Source organism: Aquarana catesbeiana, linkage group LG12 (genome assembly GCF_042186555.1).
Source record: "Aquarana catesbeiana isolate 2022-GZ linkage group LG12, ASM4218655v1, whole genome shotgun sequence".
Classification (NCBI taxonomy): domain Eukaryota; kingdom Metazoa; phylum Chordata; class Amphibia; order Anura; family Ranidae; genus Aquarana; species Aquarana catesbeiana.
The window spans coordinates 117,987,157-118,009,806 of record NC_133335.1 but is presented as its reverse complement, the minus strand read 5'-3'; the positions used below and the strand labels follow the sequence as shown (position 1 = coordinate 118,009,806).

The following is a 22,650-nucleotide window of genomic DNA, read 5'->3' as shown; positions in this document are numbered from 1 at the left end:
CAATACTGAATGTTCTGTTTAAAACCCAAATCTAAACCCACAAACTAAAATGTAATTTCCTGACAGCTCCAAGTCAGCCTACCACTGGGTCTGCCACACCCATACCCCCTCCTGCAGGACCTAACTCATAAATTTGACTCCCTCTCCCAGGCCGGTGTACCTTTCTTTTCCTCCTCACTTCGTAGGACCAAGCAGATCACCTTACCTGGCTGCGATAAACTTTTGTGGCCGTGCTCTTGTTGCTCCCCAGGTGCAGACCCAGCTGTATGGATCCTTAAACAGGATTCTTTGCAGGGGTGTAGCGGCTGGCATTTGGGATTGATGCCCTGCTAAATGCATGGCTGTTCCAAAGGGTGACACCATGGCTGTGCTGCTGTCTGGTATGTAATTCTGCCTGTTTTTATTGCCTTATTATTTGTCCCTGTGATGCATGCTGCATCTTACTTCACCCGGTGATGTTTCTCTAAATCAGCCTTTCTCAACCGGGGTGCCGCCTGAGGTCTTCAGGGGTGCCGTGGCAACCTGGTTGAAAACAGCTGTCAGATCAGACCGAGCAGGAGCTCAGGCAGCATGGTGCAGTGAAAAATGCAGTGAAAAGCAATGGAAGAGGGAGGCTCTCCCCCTACAGAACAATACCCAGCTCGAGTGCAAGGCTACAGTATGTCTGAGTATCGGTATGCTGTCAGTAAGTAGACAGGGCTGGTGTGTGAGGAGGGAGCAAAAGGAATATGTGCCATGTACATACTACTAAGTGCACACCGAGCTTCACCTGGCAGCCAGGACTGAATCTTCATTCTGCTAGCACGAACCCACAGGTTTGTAGATTGTGATGGAAGAGTGGCTCTGCCTGAGGTTCTGCAGGGAGGAAAGTAGGGTGCAGAAGGGATCAAAAGGGAGGGTGGAGGTCAGCACAGAGAGTGGGATAGAAATGTGTGCAAACTGGGTTTTGGAGTACAAAGGTGAGCAGAGGGAGGTCGGGGTACAGAGGTGAGCAGAGAGGGGGTTTGGGGCATGGAAGTGAGCAGGGGGGGTTGGGGTGTGGAAATGAGCAGGGGGGGGGGGGGGGGTTACCAAGTTGCTTAAGTGACCCTCACTCTTCATAGGGTTGGACACCCCTGGTATACATGTTATAATAATATTCTTAATGTGGAGGTCTTCTTTAGACTTGCTCAGTATCTCTATTTGTCAGGGATTCGATTTTTACTGAGACAGGTCCTTGTGCAGAAAGCCGTAAAACTGCATGCTGTTACCTCCTAGTATTTCCCTTGTTTTTCAGGACAGCCACCTGAGACCTTGGCTTCTCCCCTCTGTAGGAAGCACTGCGCCAGCCCTCTTTAAATTTCCTCCTCCCCTGCTGGCTCCTCAGTTATTTGTGTTTCCACCAGAAGGGAGACACCGCATGGAACCAAGCCAGGGAGGCTCAGGCTGGAAGCCCTGAAAGGGGGCAGGGGCTCCTTGGACTATAGCCAGAAAAGGCTTACCTGAAAGAAGAATTGCCGCCCCACACATCTCTAAGGGCAGGAAAAGGTGGAGGGAGGCCCTTTCTCAGCCCTGAGTGCGGTGGATGGAGGTGTGGTCCCCACGCAGCGCTCTCCAGACCCGCAGACATCCACAATATGGAGAGCCGTTCTGGGCATTGTGGTTGCTTCAAGCCGGGTGGCAGGTGACATCACATCTAGCGGAGGGGACGGGCACTTCCAGTTCACCCATGGCTTCCGGTTCCGGCTGTGGAATATTGATAAAGGGCCAGACGTGCTCTAGAGAGGAGCTGCGATTGCTGTAGAGACAACACAGGCTTCGGTGGTGGCACAAAGATGTCAGAAGCAGAGGGGAACCAGACTGCTCCAGCAGATGCCAGCTCCAGCCACTCTAAGGTAAGGGGTACCTTGGGTGGAGCTCCCCTTATCAAACCCCCCCAGGAAGTGGGGGGGCTCTTGGTGCCTGAGGAGGGAAACCCACATGTCTTAAGGCTGTGCCCCTGCAACTAACTGACAGGGAGGGTAATTGTGAGGTGATTGCATTTGATACCTGCTCTGTTTATGTATTTCAGAGTAAAACAGACAAACCCAGACCCCCCATAGTTCAAAGAAGAGGTGCCCCTCCTGAAGAAGTCTTGGGATTCCAAGTTTCTAAAGTCTAAAGCCAGCTTTGGCAGTAACAGTAGTGCCTCGAAACGTAGAGTTCTGGCTAACTCAGATACTCAGGCCCACATTGAGGAGGAAACACCAAAAGAGCATATTTTGTCTTCCTTTCCTATGCTCCTTCAGGGCATTGCATACATTGCAGATGCATCCGCGGAATCAGTACACATTGCCGTGAGATCTTTGGCCCTAACCAACTCCACAAGAAGAGCACTGTGGCTAAAAACCTGGCCGGATTTGCGGGACTGCGCATCTAAAGCCAAACTTTGTGGGGTTGCTGAAGCGTAAACCTACCAGGGGACAACCACAACAAGGCAAGAAAAGGCTGGGGTGGGGGCGCAAGGTTCCGCTTTGGGCCACCTAGGGCCGAAAACCAAAAAAGACCCTGGGGACCGAGAGGAAAGGGCAAAGGAGGAGCAATTTTTCATCCTCCTGAACAAGCCTGTAACAAACAGTGACAAGTTGGTCAAAGTGGGGGGAAGATTGGGGGGTCTCACTCCCACAATGGGAAGAGATATCCTCCAACCAGTTCATATTAAGAATTGTAAGGAAAGGGTATCACTTAGAATTTTCAAAGCCACCCCCAAACAGGTTTTACATCATGGAACTTCCAAGAAACAGAGAAAAAGACAGAGGTCTAATGGAAGCCATAGGAGAACCAATGGAACAGCAGGTGGTAAGCCATGTACCACAGAAGAAAGTAGGCCAGGGATTCTACTCCCATCTATTCTTGGTGCATAAGCCCTCGGGAAAGTTCAGACTGATACTAAACCCCAAACCCCTAAATCTGTCAATAACCTACAAGAGGTTCAGGATGGATTCCATCTTTTCAGTAAAAGCGTTACTACCCCCAAACTGTTGTTATATGGCTTCCCTAGATCTAAAGGATGCATACTTGCGCATCCCTATAACTCAAAATTGTCAGAAATTTCTAAGACCGGCAATAAAAACAAAGGAAGAGAGATTCCACCTTCAGTTCCAGGCCCCTTGATTCGGCCTCACCTCCTAACCCCGAATCTTCACTAAAGTTATGGCTGAAGCTCTGGCGACATTTCAAATCAAGGGCATCTCTGACATCTAGACGACCTGCTTCTTTTTGCAGCCTCTCCCAAGAAATTAATAAAGTACCTGAAGTGCACTCAAGCTTTCCTAGGAAAACTAGGCTGGTTGGTGAACACGGGAAAGTCCAACCTGATCCCCACTCAGCAGATTACATATTTGGGGTATATCCTAGACTCTGCACAACAAAGAGTGTTTCTGCCCAGGGAAAAGGTACAAAAAATTAAAGATGTTTCAGAACAATCGACCAGGTTCAATAAGACGGACGATGTCGGCATTGGAAATACTGACCTTCCGTCCTCTACAGATGTTCATCTTAAAGATATGGGATCGCAAACAAGACTCCTTAGACGCACAAGTACTTATAACCAACACAAGTAAAGAGATCTTTGTGGTGGTGAAGATCAGAGAACTTAACTAAGGATCCTATCAGTCCCCTGAATAGTGACTACAGACGCAAGCAGCTTAGGGTAGGGAGCACATCTAGGTTCCTGAGTAACAGGAGGTTTGGAAAAAGGAGGAGATGAAGAGATCATCGAATTGGAAGGAAATGAAGGCAGTACTTTTAGCACTCATGTCCTTCCAGAAAGAACTGAGTGGTGACCCATATACAAGTCGGGTCCGACAACTCATCAGTAGTGGCCTGTGTCAACCAGCAAAACCAGTAACTGGTCTCAGAGCTTTCTCAGGCCAACCAACCTTCTTCAGATTCTTCCAAAAAAGAAGATGCGGAGGATGACCTCTGATGCCTCCTTTGTAAGGCTGGTGAGATGCCTTAACCACTTAAGGGCCGAGTCTCTTTTTAAGATTTGTTGTTAAAAACAGGTTTGTTTTTTTTTGCTAGAAAATTACTTGGAACCCCCAAACATTATACATTTGTTTTTTTTTTCTAACACCCTAGAGAATAAAATGATGGTCGTTGCAATACTTTCTGTCACACCATATTTGCGCAGCGGTCTTACAAGCGCACTTTTTTTGGGAAAAATACACTTTTTTGAATTAAAAAATAAGACAACAGTAAAGTTAGCCCATTTTTTTTTTATATTGTGAAAGATAATGTTATACCGAGTAAATTGATACCCAACTTGTCACGCTTCAAAATTGTGCCCGCTCGTGGCATGGCGACAAACATTTAGCCTTAAAAATCTCCATAGGCGACGTTTAAAAAATTCTACATGTTGCATGTTTTGAGGTTACAGAGGAGGTCTAGAGCTAGAATTATTGCTCTTGCTCTACCGATTACGGCGATACCTCACATGTGTGGTTTGAACACCGTTTTCATATGCGGGCACTACTCACGTATGCGTTCGCTTCTGCACGCAAACTCGCGTGTTTTTTCTTTTAATTTTTTTTTTATTTTACCTTTTTATTTTTATTCTGTTCTTTAAAAAAAAAAAAAAAATTCTGTCACTTTTATTCTTATTACAAGGAATGTAAACATCCCTTGTAATAGAAAAAAAAGCATGACAGGACCTCTTAAGAGGTCTGGGGTCAAAAAGACCTCAGATCTCATATTTACACTAAAATGCAATTTAAAAAAAATGGCCCTTTAAGAGCTATGGGCGGAAGTGATGTTTTGATGTCGCTTCTGCCCTGCAATGGTATGGAGACAGGTGGGGGCCATCTTCCCCTCACTCGTCTCCATACCCAGCATGTGAAAGGATCTGATTGCCGCTGCCAATGGCTCCGGTAATGCTCCAATGGCTGCGGCAGAGGGCCCCCTCCCGCCACCGATAAAAGTGATCTTGCAGCAAATCCGCCGCAGAGACCACTTTTATCTGAAAGCGGACCGCCGGCCAAAGAAGAGGATACCGGGGTTATGGCAGCTAGCTGCTGCCATAACGATATTCCTCTTCAAACTTAGGACATATGTCGGCATGCGGCAGTCCATTAAGTGCTTAAGATAGGAAGGAAAGGAAGTAATTGAACAACTCAAAAGTACCTCCAAAGACGGATTTGCAATTTCCCTATGGTGACGGAATTAAAGCGCATTCTAGAAGAATGGAGCAAAAAGCATGTTTTCACAGCAGGTTGTCAAAGTTATGCCCTTGTGAAGAGGAAGGCATCCAGTGTTTGGAGTCACCCCTTTTGGTCTGTGTGTCCCTTATGGGATTGGCCAGTTACATGATTTTACCATTAGAAGATGTGTCCTTCAAGGAAGTTCACTGCATTGCAAGGTTCTGTGATTGTGGATAGTCTGGCTTCCTGCCTCAAGGTAAATGTCTGAGGAGACTACAGTGCAAGAATCTTTTTTCACTGGACGTTAGCCTCTGCAGTCCTGCTTTGTTGTCCAGGAAAACCTGGAAAGCCAACACATAATCCAGTGCCAAGTCAGCAAGAGCTACATGCAAGGATGCTTCCTGGTATTTTGGGGATTGTCACCCATACATGTCTTGTTGTGGCCCTTGTTGTGGCATTGCTTGGGGACATCCCTGTTTGATCATAGATTATGAAGAAAGGCTGTGTCTGTCAATGAACGGAAGATAAAACGTGATTTTATTTATTTTTTGTTACCATAAAAGTCATGAATTCATTGACTGACACCGCACCCAACCCTCTACGGAGTTTTTTCCTTTGACACTGCTTTTGACTGACTGGGTTGTCTATAGCAGATAAGGGGGGTTTTATACCCAGAGAGGACTACCCATAGGAGGTGGTGAGTGTTTTTTTTATTTATTTTTTTTCCTGCCTAGTCGTGTCCTTCCAGTAGGACAGAATATAAACCCTGTTTGGCCTTTATGAAGAAAGAACTCGGAGGAATGGATCTTGCGGTAAGTAACAAAAAATCTATTTTTTTCCAACACAGTGCACCACAACATACACCAGTGCATTAGTATCTACTATACATATAGAATATATGATTGCAGTGCTGCAGATACCAAAATTACATATCCCAAATACAATGTTGTGTTGGAAACATTCCTCAGAGATTTTGGTCCATATTAACATGATGGTATCACGCTGTTGCTGCAGATTTGTCGGCTGTGCATTCATGATGCGAATCTGCCATCCACCACATCCCAAAGGTGCTCTATTGGATTGAGATCTGGTGACTGTGGAGGCCATTGGAGTACAAGAGAACTCATTGTCATGTTTGAGATGATTTGAGCTTTGTGACATGGTGCATTATCCTGCTGGAAGTAGCCATCAGATAGGTACACTGTAGTCATAAAGGGATGGACATGGCCAGCCACAATACTTGGGTAGGCTGTGGTGTTTAAACAATGCTTAATTGGTAGTAAGGGGCCCAAAGTGTGCCAAAAAAATATCCCCCACATCATTACACCACCACCAGCCTGAACCGTTGATACAAGGCAGGATGGATCCATGCTTTCATGTTAATTCTGCCAAATTCTGACCCTACCATCTGAATGTTGCAGCTGAAATTGAGACTACTCAGACCAGGCAACATTTTTCCAATCTTCTAATGTCCAATTTTGGTGAGCCTGTGCGAATTGTAGCCTGAGTTTGTGGTTTTCTGCTGCTGTAGCTCAAATGCTTCAAGGTTTGATGCGTTGTGCGTTCCGAGATGGTATGTTGCATACCTTGGTTGTAAAGAGTGGTTTTTAAAGGCTGTTGCCTTTGTATCATCTCAAACCAGTCTGCCCTTTCTCCTCAACAAGACGTTTTCATCTACACAATTTTCACTCACTGTTTATCTTTTCCTTTTTTGGACCATTCTCTGTAAAGATGGTTGTGCGTGAAAATCCCTGTAGATCAGCAGTTTTTGAAATATGCAGACCAGCCGTCTGGCACCAACAACCATGCCATGTTCAAAGTCACCTTAAATCCCCCTTCCTCCCCATTCTGATGCTCATTTTGAATTGAGCAAGTCGTCTTCACCACATCTAAATGCATAAATGCATTGAGTTGCTGCCATGTGACTGGCTAATTAGCAATTTGTGTTACCAAGCAATTGAACAGGTGTAGCTAATAAAGTGGGTGTATATACTTTCATATTCAGTACTGTACCAAATTTTAGGTAGGTGTAAAAAATGCTGTAAATTAAGAATGCTCTCAGAACTAGAAGTGTTAATTTCTCTTTCAAAATTGAAAGAGAATTAACAGAAGAGAAATCCAAATCAAATCAATAATTGGTGTGGCCACCCTTTGCCTTCAAATCTTCTAGGTACACTTGCGCACAGTTTTTGAAGGAAATCGGCTGGTAGGTTGTTCCAAACATCCTGGAGAACTAACCCTCTTTCCCTTCTTTGCCATATCCATTTTTATGTCCATGGCTGGGAAAGAATCTCTAGTGCATTGCGATCTGTACTGCAATAGATTCATTGGAGCACAGGGGAGACATTGAGGGTCTCTTGGACCCTGGATGTTTTATTAAAGAGAAGCTGTCACAATAAATCATCACATGGAGGACTTTGTCCCCATGTAAAGAAAAAAAGTATTTTTTTTGTTTTTAGAAATTGTAAAAAATGAAACTTACTCCCAAGCATATAAAATCCCCCCCACCCCCACCCCCACCCCCACCCACACACCCACCCCCACCCCCACCCCCACCACACACACACACTCGTAAACACGCACGTTGGGGGCATCTATACACACAAATATTGATTTCGCTACATGTTGCATATTGCTGCGCACGCCAGACTGAGCGCAATATTTCTAGCACTAGACCTTTCTGTAAAGCTAAGTTGATGATCTGTAGTTCTTTTTTTAACCGGTTGTGGACCAGCCGTGCAGTTAAACTGCAGCAGGTTGGCCCGATTGTGCGAATCGTAGCTATGCGTCGCGTGCATGGCCGGCTGGGGGGGGGGGGCGCGTGCTTCAACCCCCCTCCATCCGTGATGATCGTATTCGATCCAGAACTGATCAATCTCCAGGCCCAGGCTAATGAAATCTGGCCTAGGCCTGGTGATCGGTCCTGGCGAATGAGATCCTTCCCCTGTCTGTGTAACTGTAAACACTGACAGGGGAAGTGATGTCATCTCTCCTCATGTCGGTCTTTTCCGTTCCAGACTGAGGAGAGAAGACATCCCAGAGTATCGCTAACACCCACGCACGTAACACACACCTCCCTTAGTAGTATAGTGTCTAAACGGATCGATATCTGATCTGATCAGATCTATACTAGCTTCCCCAGCAGTTTAGGGTTTCCAGAAACGCAGTGTTAGCGGGATCAGCCCAGATACCTGCTAGCACCTGCATTTAGCCCCTCCGCCCAGCCCACCCAAGGCAGTATCAATCGATCGATCACTGTCACTTACAAAAACACCAAAACACATAACTGCAGCATTCGCAGAGTCAGGCCTGATCCCTGCGAACACTAACAGTTTTTTTTGGCAGCATTTGATGCAATCGCTGACAGTCAGGTGCTTTTTTTCTTGTGAGTCTCACTACTGTACCAGTAAATTTAGAGACCAAAATGTCAAATCGAAGGTACAGTAGTGAAGAGGCCTACATGTTTCTAAGCATGACAGCTAGTGAAGAGGAAGTCACTCATCTGTCAGATTCAGGCTCAGAATACGAACCTGTAGACAGCGGTACCCTGACAGATAGCTCTGATGACGGAGTTGTGGTCCTTGCCAAGGTCAGGCGTTCCAGACCCTGTTCTTCTGCTGTCGTTAACCTCCCTGCGGTTTGCCCGGGTGTGGCTCTGGGTTAAATTTCAGCACCATTAGCGGTAACCCCGAGCCACAGGATCCTGGTGCGGTGTACTTACCTTGTCCCCAGGATCCTGCGATGACCCCCCCGCTGTGTCTGCGGTCTCTGTCGTCCTCCTGAAACCTCTGTGTGCCGGGCTCCGTTCCCTGCGAGCGTCACGACGCACGGGGGCGGAGCCTGGCAGCAAATTCAAAAAAGTGAAAATTCATAACACATACAGTACACTGTAATCTTAGAGATTCCATTACTGTATGAAATCATTTCACATCCCTTTTGTCCCCAGTGCTTTGTCCAGTGCCCTGCATGCAGCTTTATATTATATATACTGTTCTTTCTGCCTGGAAACTGGAGATTGTCCATAGCAACCAAAAGTGTCCCTTTACGTCAAAAGTGGTTTTAGACCAGCTAGAAAACATAGTAAATTCGAACACTTGCAGGATTGAGCGATAGTGAATCGTGGGAAAATTTATTTTATTATTATTATTTTTTATAATTATTTATATTTATTATATTATAATTTATGATTTTGTGTTTCAAACTTCATCATACCCGCGATATCTACTAGACTCTTGGTGTGTTATTGCTAAGAATTACAGGCCTGCAATATGAAACGCCAAATTTCTATGCAAAATAATTGTACCGCTTTGAGACACAAAAATCTGAAATAATCATACTGCCAGGGAGGTTAAGGTGCAAGAACCGCAGGGCTCTCGTATGGAGCAGCGAGTCAGTACTAGCGCCACTCATCCTTCTGATGAACTGGCAAGCACCAGCGGCCTAGTACATCCTGGTTGTACATCCAGCACTGCAGTAACACTTGATGAGTCCCATAAGTGCAGTTCAAGCTGGCAAGCACGAGTGCCCTTCCTGCTGAATTCGCCTGTCCTAATTGGGAGCCCACCACTTCTGCAGCACCCATACTTCCCCCATTCACTGGCCAGCCTGGAATTCAGGTGGAAAAAGTTGATTTTACGTCACTTGATTTTAATTCGCTGTTTTTCCCTTGAAGATATCTATAGATCTATTCTGGACCAAATCAGTTTGTTAATTCATTGCCGGTAATCCCCATTTGACCCTTGACAGAGATTGGAAACCAATTACGGTTTCCGAATTTAAGACCTTCCTGGGCCTATCTCTCCTCATGGGCATAACTAAAAAGAGTGAGTTGCGGTCATATTGGTCCACTGACCCAATTCACCATATGCCCGTGTTCTCTGCCTCCATGACCAGGACACAATGCGAGCAGATCTTGTGGTTCATGCACTTCAGCGACAATGAACTCTGTCGTCCTCGGGGTTACCCTGGATTTGATCGGCTCTACAAAATTCGGCCCCTCGTAAACCACTTCAACCAACGTTTTGCAGCCTTGTTTACTCCCGATCAAGTTGTCTGCGTTGACAAGTCCCTGATTAAGTTTTCTGGCCTGTATATTTATTTCAATTGGCTCTGCTGAACACTTTTGTGCTATACAAAGCTTCGGGAGGGACTGGATCCCTTCCTAAATTCCAGGGAGATTGTCACAGCCCTTCTGTTTCCAGACGAAAGAACACCCCAAAGATGTTGTGTCTGCAGTAAACGCGGATTTAGACGTGACACCCGCTTTTATTGTCCCTCCTATCCTGACCAACCTCAAACGCTATCACACACTAGTTGAGTATTAGCGTAGGGTACAGCACCACACAGTCCTAGGCACACGTACACAGGATCTCGAAAGATGTGATGGCCATCACATTTTGAGAGACCCTAATCTGCCACGTTCAGTTTACAGGTTTTTTTTTTTACAGTTTTTATAAAAGTGAAAAAAGTGAGAAAAAAAAAAAACACAAAAAAAAATAAAAAAATCCAAAATTAGTTGTGGTTGTATTTTTCTTCTCTCGCTCTATTGTTCTCTCTTATGTTTGCTCTCTACTGTCCGCTCTACTGTTCACTCACTATTGTTCTATATCTATTGTTCTCGCTGTTTTATTTTTACTATGATTGTATTTGCTTTGAAGGTATGGTATGTTATACTGTAATGCTTGTTTTATTGTTAACCATCATTTGCTTAGCAGGTGCGCCATTCAGCTGCAGCACGGATTTATTTATCTTGACAGCAAATGCGTTTGCTCCCACGATACATAAAGCCGTGACTCCAGCGCTGTCAGAGGTGATTTCACGATCACAGTTAAAAAAAAAAAATGGTGCATGTATGACCATCATTAGAAGTGGGTGGATGAAGGACGGTCCAGGCTGCATGAAAAAAAAAAGAACATTACAATGTATGCCCAACAAGGACCAGCAGCGTACTGGTATGTTGCTGGACTTTGAGTGGTTATTCCAGAATGATGCCTGCAGGTTTAGGTATCTTGGTATCATTCTTTTCAGCCAGCGGTCGGCTATCATGTAAAAGCAATCCTAGCGGCTAATTAGCCTCTAGACTGCCTTTATAAGCAGTGGAAGGGAATGTCCCCCCCCCCCCCCACCGTCTTCCATGGTTTTCTCGGGCTCTCCTGTCCCAACAGGGAACCCGAGAATGCAGGCGGTGGTTCCGCCAGCTGACCATAGAGCTGATCAGAGACCAGAACAGCTCCAACCATCTCTATGGCCTAAGAAACCGAAAGCTACAGGCATTTCATGACTTTCATGAAGTTTCGCTGGATATAAACAGCGCCATTGGTAAAGCATTTTAGCACACCGATTTTGGTGTGGTCAGATGCTTTGAGGGCAGGGGAGAGATCTAAGGTCTAATAGACCCCATTTTTTTCAAAAAAGAGTACCTGTCACTACCTATTGCTATCATAGGGGATATTTACATTCCCTGAGATAATAAAAATGATAAAAAAAATGAAATGAACAGTTTAAAAATATAATGCAAAATTAAATAATAATAATAAAAAGCACCCCTGTCCCCCCTTGTTTTCTCGCGCAAAGGCAAGCGTCTTTCTGGTGTCATATGTAAACAGCAATTGCACCATGCATGTGGGGTATCACCGTGAAGGTCAGATCGAGGGCAGTAATTTTAGCAGTAGACCTCCTCTAAAAGTCTTTACTGGTTACCATTTTAGATTAAAGTCTTTTAAAAATGTATTTAGTTTGTCACCAATTTTAAACCATGTCGTGTTTGGTATCCATGTGTTCGGCATAAGATCATTTTTTTTATTTCATCAAACATTTGGGCAATATAGTGTGTTTAGTGCATTAGAATTAAAGTGTTTTTTCCGAAAAAATTGCGTTTGAAAAATCACTGTACAAATACTGTGAAAAAAAAAATTGCAACACCCACCATTTTAATCTGTAGGGCCTTTGCTTTAAAAAATATATATATAATGTTTGGGGGTTCAAAGTAATTTTCTTGCAAAAAAAATTTTTTTTTGTGTAAACAAAAAGTGTCAGAAAGGGCTTTGTCTTTGTGGTTAGAAGAGTGGGTGATGTGTGACATAAGCTTTTAAATGTTGTGCATAAAATGCCAGGACAGTTCAAAAACCCCCACCAAATGACCCCTTTTTGGGAAGTAGACAACCCAAGCTATTTGCTGATAGGCATGTTGAGTCCATGGAATATTTTATATTTTGTCACAAGTTTCGGGAAAATTACACTTTTTTTTTTTTTTTTTCACAAAGTTGAACAGACTTGCCTACACACGATCACACCAAAGTCCAACGGATTCGTTCGTGATGACGTACGACCGGACTAAAATAAGGAAGTTGATAGCCAGTAGCCAATAGCTGCCCTAGCGTCGGTTTTAGTCCGTTGGACTAGCATACAGACGAGCGGATTTTTCAACCGGACTCGAGTCCGTCGGAAAGATTTGAAATATGTTTTATTTCTAGGTCCGTCGGACTTTTGGGGAAAAAAAAAGTCAGCTGGAGCCCACGCATGATCGAATGTCCGACGGAGTCCGGTCCTCCAGACCAAGTCTGCCGGAAAGTCCGCTCGTGTGTACGCGGCATAAGGGTGTAAATTTTTGATTTCACTCCTCACTACCTATCACAGTTTTGAAGGCAAAAAAAAGCCAAGATGGCACAACCCCCCCCCCCCCCCCCCAAATGACCCTATTTTGGAAAGTAGACACCCCAAACTATTTTATTATTATTATACAGGATTTATATAGTGCCAACAGTTTACACAGCGCTTTACAATATAAAAGGGAGACAATACAGTTATAATACAATAAAATACAAGAGGATTAAGAGGGCCCTGCTCAGAAGAGCTTACAATCTAATAGGTTGGGGCAGGTGGTACAAAAGGTTGTAACTGTGGGGAATGAGCTGTTGGAACTGGTAGGAGATTAGTTGGAGACATGATAGGCTTTCCTGAAGAGATGAGTTTTCAGGGATCATCTGAAGGTAGCAAGAGTAGGGGATAGCCGGATAGATGGAGGTAGCGAGTTCCAGAGGATGGGAGAGGCTCTGGAGAAATACTGGAGATGAGCATGGGAGGAGGAGATGAGAGCTTGAGAACAGGAGGTGTTGAGAAGAGCGGAGAGGTCGATTTGGGTGATATTTGGAGACAAGATTGGTGATGTAGCTCGGGGCAGAGTTGTGAATGGCTTTGTATGTTGTGGTTAGTATTTTGAATTTAATTCGCTGGGTGATTGGGAGCCAGTGTAGGGATTGGAGGGGAGGATTGGCAGACACTGAGTGGTTGGTAAGGTGGATAAGTCTAGCAGCAGCATTCATGATAGACTGAAGAGGGGATAGCCTATGGAGTTGCAATAGTTAAGGCAAGAGATAACAAGGGAGTGAATGAGGAGCTTGGTGGTTTCATTTGTTAAAAAGAGGCAAATTTTAGAGATGTTACGGAGGTGAATTCTACAAACTTTTGACAATTTGACTATTTGATGAGAGGCATGTTGAGTCCATGGAATATTTTATATTGTGCCACAAGTTGCAGGAAAATTAAAAATGTATTTTTATTTATTTTTTTACACAAAGTTGTCACTAAATGATATATTGTTAAAACACGGCATGGTTATCTGTGGAATTACACCCCAAAATACATTCTGCTGCTTCTCCTGTGTATGGGGATACCTCATGTGTGAGACTTTTTGGGAGTCTAGCCACGTACGGGACCCCGAAAGGGCTTTCTAAAGGCGTAAAATTGTGATTTTACTCCTCACTACCTATCCGTTACAGAGGCCCTGAAATGTTCAGATAGCACAACCCCCCCCCCCCCCCAAATTACCCCATTTTGGAAAGTAGACACCCCAAGCTATTTGCTAAGAGGCATGGTGAGTATTTTGCAGATCTCATTTATTTTTGAAAATGAAGAAAGAAAAGAAAAATTTATTTATTTTTTTTTTTTTTCAATTTTCAAAACTTTCTGACAAAAAGCGAGATCTGCAAAGTACTCAACATACCTCTCAGCAGAAAGCTTGGGGTGTCTACTTTCCAAAATGGGGTCATTTGGGGGGGTTTGTGCTATCTGGGCATTTCATGGCCTCCGAAACTGTGATAGGCAGTGAGGAGTGAAATTAAAAATGTACGCCCTTAGAAAACCTGAAGGCGGTGATTGGTTAGACTGCCAAAAAGTTCCACACACGTGGTATCCCCGAACTCAGGAGAAGCAGCAGAATGTATTTTGTGTTATCTTGGCATTTTATGGCCTGCAAAACTGTGATAGGTAGTGAGGAGTGAAATCAAAAATTTACACATTTAAAAATCCTGATGGTGGTGCTTGGTTTTTGGGGTCCTGTACGCGGCTAGGCTCCCAAAAAGTCTCACACATGAGGTTTCTCCATACTCAGGAGAAGCAGCAGAATGTATTTTGGGGTGTAATTCCCCATATAACCATGGCATGTGTGAGCAATATATCATTTTGTGACAACTTTGTGTAATTTTTTTTTTTTGGTAATTTTTCAATCACTTGTGACAAAAAAATAAAATTCAATGGGCTCAACATGCCTCTCAGCAATTTCCCTGGGGTGTCTACTTTCCAAAATGGGGTCATGGGGGGGGGGGGGGTGTTACTGCCCTGCCATTTTAGCGCCTCAAGAAATTAGATAGGCAGTCATAAAAATAAAAGCTGCGTAAATTCCAGAAAATGTACCCTAGTATGTAGACACTATAACTTTTGCGCAAACCAATATACGCTTAATGACATTTTTTTTTTACCAAAGACGTGGCTGAATACATTTTGACCTAAATGAATGACTAAAATTGAGTTTAAAAAATATTTGTAACAAAAAGTAGAAAATATCTTTTTTATCAAAATTTTCTGTCTTTCAGTTTATATCGCAAAAAATAAAAATCGCAGAGGCAATCAAATACCATCAAGAGAAAGCTCTATTTGTGGGGGGAAAAAAAGATGCAAATTTTGTTTGGGTACAACATTGCATGACTGTGCAATTACCAGTTAAAGCAGTACAGTGCCAAATTGTAAAAAGTGCTCTGGTCATTGAGCAGACTAATCCTCCGGGGCTGAAGTGGTTAAAGCATTGCCTATGGAAAATTTAGGGTACTGATGTTTGTCACCATTTCATGGGCGCACACAAATTTAGGATTTGACTTGAGTATTTATTGGGTGCAACCTCATCTTTTATATTTTACCCAAAAAAATGGGTAATTTGATTGTGTTTTTGTGCCCAAAAATGACTTTGGTTGTATTTTATTTTTACTGATATTTAGTGTTTTCCTTGATTGTTGCACTGATAAATTGGAACTACCACTATTTTATTCACTAGGGCGTCTGCTTTCAGAGAAAATGTTTTGGGGGTTTTATGTAATCTTCAGGCCTAAAAATGCTTTTTAAACTTCTAAACAAAAAACGTAAAAAATGGCTCTAGCAGTAAAGGGGCATGTCTATGTAAATTCACTCTTTTTTTGTTATTTCTGTCCTGTTTCCCTAGTGTAATCTTTGCATGCATTTTTGCATTGCATGAAGTTCACTCCTACTGGAGGTACACTTGTATGATTCTATAGTATTAAAGATCCCTTTTGAGGACTTTTTTTTCTGTTTTAATCATTTTTATTAGTATTTTGAAAAAGGCAAAAAGTAAATTAGTACTGTACAGAGCAGCAAACAATCATTGCATGCTCTGAATCATACAAGAATTGGTACAAAAATGGAGGGGGGGGGGGGAATCATCAGGAGAAGATCTTGGTTAGGCCTTCAATAAGGCCACAGGTATAGGTATATATATATATATATATATATATATATATATATATATATATATATATATATATATATATATATTTTTTTTTACAACAAGAACATTGTTAACACTGGGAGGTAGCTGTCAGGACTATTGGCTGTAAGTCAGAGTAAGGACCAATAAGACAGATCCTGAGGTCAAGACCTCACTGAAGTGTAATCGCTGTGAGTAGACCTTCAAAATATAAAAAGGGCCTTAGTCCAGTGACCATAGCTCTCTAATTATTTTCCTGTTTCCCCTATAGGGGGCTCCAATCCCCCAACTATAAACAAAAATAGTTTCGAGTATGAAGAGAGAGAAGGAAAAAAAAAGGGGGGGGGGGGGAGCGGTTAGAACAATACCTAGATCAGCTGGAATCAGAGGAACAATAGAAAGGGTAAAGAGAGAGAGAGGAAAGAAGTGAATCTGTCCGGGAATCCTCCAGTCATTACCGGCTTTGTTCTCCTGGGACCCGCAAATAAGCCAGCCAAGGGGAGCATATTTCATCAAAGGTTGGTTGCTTATCTCGTAAGACGCTCACTACTTTTTCATTCAACATGATCCACGTAAGGGTCCTGTTTTTTTTTTAAGGCAATATCTATAACAGGCTTTTCCATGCTGTTCCTATAGCGATTTTAGCATCTAAAAACATAAAATTAATTTAGGGTCTCCCTTGATGTCGGGGGACATTTTTAACAGGCTTATTTAACCACTTGCCGACCAGCCACAATATATATACTGCGGCAGGTCGGCTCTCCTGCGCAAACTGATGTAACGGTACGTCGGTCCGTGCATGTTAAACTGCGGGCGCACGGATGTCCATTGGCGACCCACGATCGCTGTGAGGAGAGGCAGAACGGGGATCTGCCTTTGTAAATAAGGCGGATCCCCATTCTGTTAGGGGACAACTCTGAGATCTGCTGTTCCTAGTGATCCGGAACAGCGATCTTTGTTGTCCCAGGCAGCTCAGCCCCAACACAGTTAGAACACAGCCATCTGGCGTAAGACCTGTATAGCCTGCTTCTATCAAGGCTACATTTAGGATACCTTTATAAATCTGTGTGCTCCATTTACGCCAGTCCTCCACCTCAGGGGTTATGGACAGATCCCTTTCCCATGCCACCTGGTAGGATAATCTATCTCGTGTTGATGAACAATTTATATAATAACGAGACGCACCATCCCCCCCCCACAGAGTAGGGTCTTGCATGCACCTGTTTTCAAACAAACTACGGACTACCACATCAGAGCTATCCTTCTGTAGGAATTTGAGAAAGTGGTCAATTTGTTGCCAGCGGAAGCTCTCAATGGGGGTCATCTCCAGACTTCTCCTGAAATATGAGGAGAGACGTATGCCTCTGTGGTCAAAATAATTGCCAATACGGTACATTCCCTTATTCAGCCCCCAACCATACCTGTCAGGTTGCGTACCCCGTGGAAACTGAGGGTTGCCAAAAAGGGAAGATACTGGGGTATGTGTCAAATGCAGAGGCCATCTCCTGCAGCTTGTGTCCCACACCTGAAGTGAGTGGGAGAGCATTAGGCTCAGTATAGCCCTGCAACGTTTTGGGGGAACCCGAAGGATGAGATCCATTGCAGGTAGGAAACTTGCCTGGGCCTCTATGGAAACCCAATCTGGTCGGTAGGGTTTGCTATGGAGTTGGCCTAGTTGAGCGAGCTGTGCTGCCACGCAGTATTTCCTAAAGTCAGGCACTCCTAGTCCACCAATATCCTTAGTAGCATACATCATGGCCCTAGATATTCTGGGGCCTAGGGTACCCCAGATAAAACTGAGAATTTTGGATTGGAACCATCAAGTGGTGTTAACAGCGACCTGAATCAGCAAAGTACGGAAAAAATTATAGTAGCCTAGGCAGGACTGTCTTTTTTCAGAGGCAATCCTACCCATTCATTATTATTATTATTATTATACAGTATTTATATAGCGCCAACAGTTTACGTAGCGCTTTACAACTTGAGGGTAGACAGTACAAATACAATACAATTTGATACAGTAGGAATCAGGGGGCCCTGCTCCTTAGAGCTTACAATCTAAGAGGGAAGGTCAAGAGGTACAAGAGGTAATAACTGTGGGTGATGTGCTGATTGAGAAGATAAATGTACAGTTGTTAGGTGGGGGCCAGATAGGCTTCTCTGAAGAGATGAGTTTTCAGGGATCGTCTGAAAGTGGATAAAGTAGGGGAAAATCGGACAGATTGGGGTAGAGCATTCCAGAGGATGGGGGAGGCTCTGGAGAAGTCCTGAAGGCGAGCATGGGATGAGGTGACATTCATGACAAATTCATGTCTTTTAATAGCCTAGAGTAGGGTAGTTGGCCTTGTAAAGGGAGGAAAAGCTAGGGGTTAGTTTGATTCCTAAATAGGAGAGAGATGCCTGCTGCCACTGAAATTGGTATTGAGACTGGATACTCTGTAGAGTCGAGGTTGGCAAATTAACATTCATCGCCTCTGATTTATCGTGATTAATTATGCACCCCGACACTCTCCCAAAGCGGTTCAGAAGAGACAGTAAATTTGGCAGAGTGGGGAAAGGTGATGAACATCATCATCAGATCATCTGCGAATAAAGCACACCCAATGGCTCCCCCCCACTCCCTATCCCCAAAATGTCTGGGTTCTGACGTATCGCTATTGCAAGAGTCTCGATGGCTATGACGAACAGTATAGGGGATGACATCCTTGCCGAGTGCCCGACGAGACGGGTATCGGGTCCGATCTGTGGCCCTTCAGAACTATCTGAGCTGTGGGTGAGCTAAATAAAGAGTGCAGCGAGGCCAAGAACTTCGGACCGAAGTTCCATTTTGACAACACCTGGAAAAGAAAAGGCCACGAGAGGGAGTCGAAAGCTTTACGGATGTCGAGGGACAGCAGCATCCCGGTCCTATTCGTTCCGCTATCCTAGGAGGAGTGTACTATGGAAATGAGGTCAATTGCTCAACCGACCTGGTCAGCAGCCTGTCTGGCAAAAATCCTACTTGGTCAGAGTGTATGTAGATGGCTAAAAATGACATCAGCCTGTTTGCCAAAATGTTTGTAATAGTTTCCGTATCAGTAATAGTCTGTATTAATTAAGGATATTGGACTGTAGTTAGCTACGTCACTGTGGTCTTTATGGGGCTTAGGAATGAGAGTAATAAATGCTCTATTAGAATTAATGTCAATTAGATCGCCCTTTTGGATGGCTTTAAAGAATAGCACTAAGGATTGGGCCAAAAAAGGGAGCACATTTTCCAGAACGTCTTTCAGGACAGCACCAGAGAGATCACGGCTCCTCCTCCCACAGGAAACACCTCATCAATTAAGTCTTTATTAGGAGGCCTCAACGTTGCTTCTGTCAGTTTTTTGTGTTTCCTCCTGCCGGAGGAACACCTCTGGTGGGACCATTGATCTCTCAGGGTTTTCCTGGGAGACAAAAGGTTCTCACCTGTAAGTTTTTTTTCTAGGAGAGTGATCCTCCCACTTGCCTCCTGCTGGATGGTCCTGTGGGCTCCCTCTCCCGTGCTCGGGGAGAGCCTGTACAACCTGGGAGTGCTGCCCCCTTTTTTCACCACAAAATGGGCGGCTTTGCTCATTCCCCACCGCCGCGGGAAGATGGCGGTGGGAAATGAGCAGCCGCCATTGTACTGGTGGCCGAGTAGAGCCTCACCCGCGTCCTGCATGGGAAGAGGCAGCCCTTCCGGGTCGACGTGTGGCATAATTTCTGGCCGCAAGCGCAGGGGGGGAGGGCAAGGGTAACCTGGTGCCTTAAGGTTCCGGGTCGGCGCGGCTGCGTTTTTTAATCTGGAACCTGCGTTCTTTCAGCGATGTAGAGAGCGATGCAGCGGATAAGGGGGCAAGCCAAGGCACCAGCAAGGCCAAGGTAAGGAACTGTGCCCTGTGCTACTCTGGGCCATTTTCTCCTGTGGGGGTTACTTCACCCTTCTCCCCCCTGCCTCCATCTCCCTGGGAATGTATGGTGCAGTGGCTAGTGGGATTAGCATTCTGCCTAACAGCAGGGTTACAAAAGGTGGTGGTGGAGTTGGCTTGTTTGGGCACCGGGAAGTAAGAAGTTTCTTTCCTAGTGCACCTGGGTGTTTTATCTGTGCTGTGCAGCAACCTTTTTAGCATGGTTCCTTGTCTTTTTCTTCTGTTTGTCCAGGCCAAAAGTTCTGTCCAACCAGTCAAGAGAAGGTGCCTTGTCTGCAAAGAAAAATAAGCGAAGCTTGGACCAAATCGCTTTGTGCAGATTGCATTGCAAATCTAGTCAGGGAGGAGTCTCCATCCCTTTGTGGCGATTTTGGTTAAGGATGAGCTCCATGCCACCTTTCAAGCCTTTAGGTCAAACCTAAGAGAAGATCCAGGTCCCTCAGGGGAACCCAGTGCTCCGTAGCCATCTTCTGCAAGGGGGCCCTCAAATACTAACAGGGGGTTTGATCTCTCAGGATACTTCCCAAGAATCTGCTTCCCTCGTTTCAGAAGAAACAGATTCTGAGGAGGAAAATGAAGCAGATGCCGCCTCTAAGTACAAGATGTCACTAGAAGAGGTTGGAGGACTCTTGAAAGTAATCCATGCTACTTTGGGGATAGAGGAGAAAAAGAAGGAACTCTCCCTGCATGACCGCAAGTACGCAGGTTTGGGAGACTCAAAAGGCCGTACTTTTCCAGTCGATTCAATAATCACAGATATGATTAAAAAATAATGACTGAAACCTGAAAAAAAGCCTTTTTTCTCGAGCTCATAAGAGAAAATTCCCGTTTTGAGGAGAACCCTGACTCTATCTGGAACAAGGTTCCAAAACTGGATTCCGCCTTTTCACATGTCTCGAAGTCTACTGACCTCGCTTTTTAGGATATGGGCACACTAAAGGAGCCCATGGATAAAAGGATAGAGCTGCTTCTTAAAAGAACCTGGCAATCGCTGATGAACCAGCAATGGCAACAACATGTGCTGCTAGGAACTTGTTATGGCGGATTCCCCAAAACAGGAGATTCTGGACTCCTTTACAACTTTATCTGCAGCAGTATCATACATTGGGGATGCTTCAGCAGAATCTATTCGAATGTCAGCCAGGTCAGCAGCTTTAATGAACTCTACTAGGAGGGCTTTGTGGCTGAAAACTTGGCCAGGGGATGCTGCATCTAAAAACAGACCGTGTAGAAAAACAGACCGTGTAGCATTCCCTTTGCAGGGGATTTGCTGTTCAGTTCGGAACTAAAGTCCATTATTGACCGAACGGCTGATAAAAAGTCATTTCCGGTCAAGAAGAAACAGGTGCAGACCCGTAAGCGATTTCCAAAAAGGGCAGCAGGAAGGAAAAACGCAGAGCAAGAAAAAGCCATGGTCTATCCAGAAGCCCAAAGGTAGGAGTGGAGTGCTCTTCAATCCTCCTGCGACCTCCGGAAAACCGCAATGACTCCCCCCTCCAGGTCGGGGGGGAAGACTGCAGAAGTTTCTTCCTTAGTGGAGAGCCATTACTTCAAACCAGTTTATTGTGAATGTGCTCTCCCAGGGATATGTGATAGTATTCACGGAAGAACCTCCGAAAAGATTCTTGGTGACAAACGTCCCACGGGATCCAGCCAAGGCTTTCACTATGAAGTCCCTAATCCAGGAACTGAAATCCCAGAGAGTCAGTCATTGTTCTGGTCCCTACAGGGGAGTTCTTCCAGGGTTTCTACTTGCATGTATTCCTTGTTCAGAAACCCTCAGGAAAGTTCCGTCTCATCCTAAATCTCAAGATGCTAAACCAATCAGAGTACAGAAGATTTTGGACGGATTCCATTTTCTCAGTAAAAAACCTCCTGAGTCAAGGGTGCTACATGGCATCAATAGATTTACAGGATGCCTACCTCCACATTCCTATTGCCGCCAGGTCCCAGAAATATCTGAGGTTAGCACTGAAAGAGGGAAAGAAGGTGGTAAACCTGCAATTCAGAGCACTCCCATTCGCCCTGTCATCGTCCCCAAGGGTGTTCACGAAGATAATGGCCGAAGTGTTGGCACCTCTGTGTCTAGAAGGAATCTCAGTGATTCCTTATCTGGACGACCTGTTTTTTGCTCAAACCAGAGAAGGACTTCAGAAAAACTTGGTCAGAGAGCGTGTTCACCTAGAATCCATAGGGTGGATCTTAAACCTCCAAAAGTCAAATCTGATTCCCTCACAGGAAGTGTTATTCCTGGGTTTCCGTATCAACTCTTTGGAGCAAAAATTTTTTCTCCCAGAAGAAAAACAGAAAAAGTTGGTAGAAGTGGTGTCACTGTTACAGTCCAAAAAAGGAGGGTGTGCCCCAGAGGGATAATATGGACAGTGTATTACTGGGAAACCAAATGGCTGGTGCAGAGAATCAGATATACAATTTTGTTAAAATTAATAACGATTTTTATTGGTTACAAAGTGTACAAAACATTCTATAATATAAAAGCAAAACAAAAAAAGGTAGAAAAGACAGTAATCAAACATAATCAAACTGCTAAGGTGCTGTCATGCAACAACCCAGGAAATTCAAGAATTTCTTCGCTGGGGTGAAGGTACGGCAACACGTGATACTCTAAATGTTTCGGAATATAGAAAGGCTCAATTCCTTCTATACTGTATATTTCCTTCTTCAGGAGTTTCAAAGTAGCAGTTTAGATAAATTTCTAGGGAAAAGAAAAACAGGGATATATATGTATATGTGGGTATGTATCGCAGAGTATAAGTATGATTAGCACCAG

At 44.3% G+C, this 22,650-nt stretch overlaps 1 protein-coding gene across 1 annotated transcript in view; it reads left to right on the top strand.

Annotated features, from left to right (window-relative positions):
- The window catches only part of MLX (MAX dimerization protein MLX), a gene marked incomplete in the record, with an annotated part of 278,518 nt that overhangs the window by 203,866 nt on the left and 52,002 nt on the right, over positions 1–22,650 (top strand).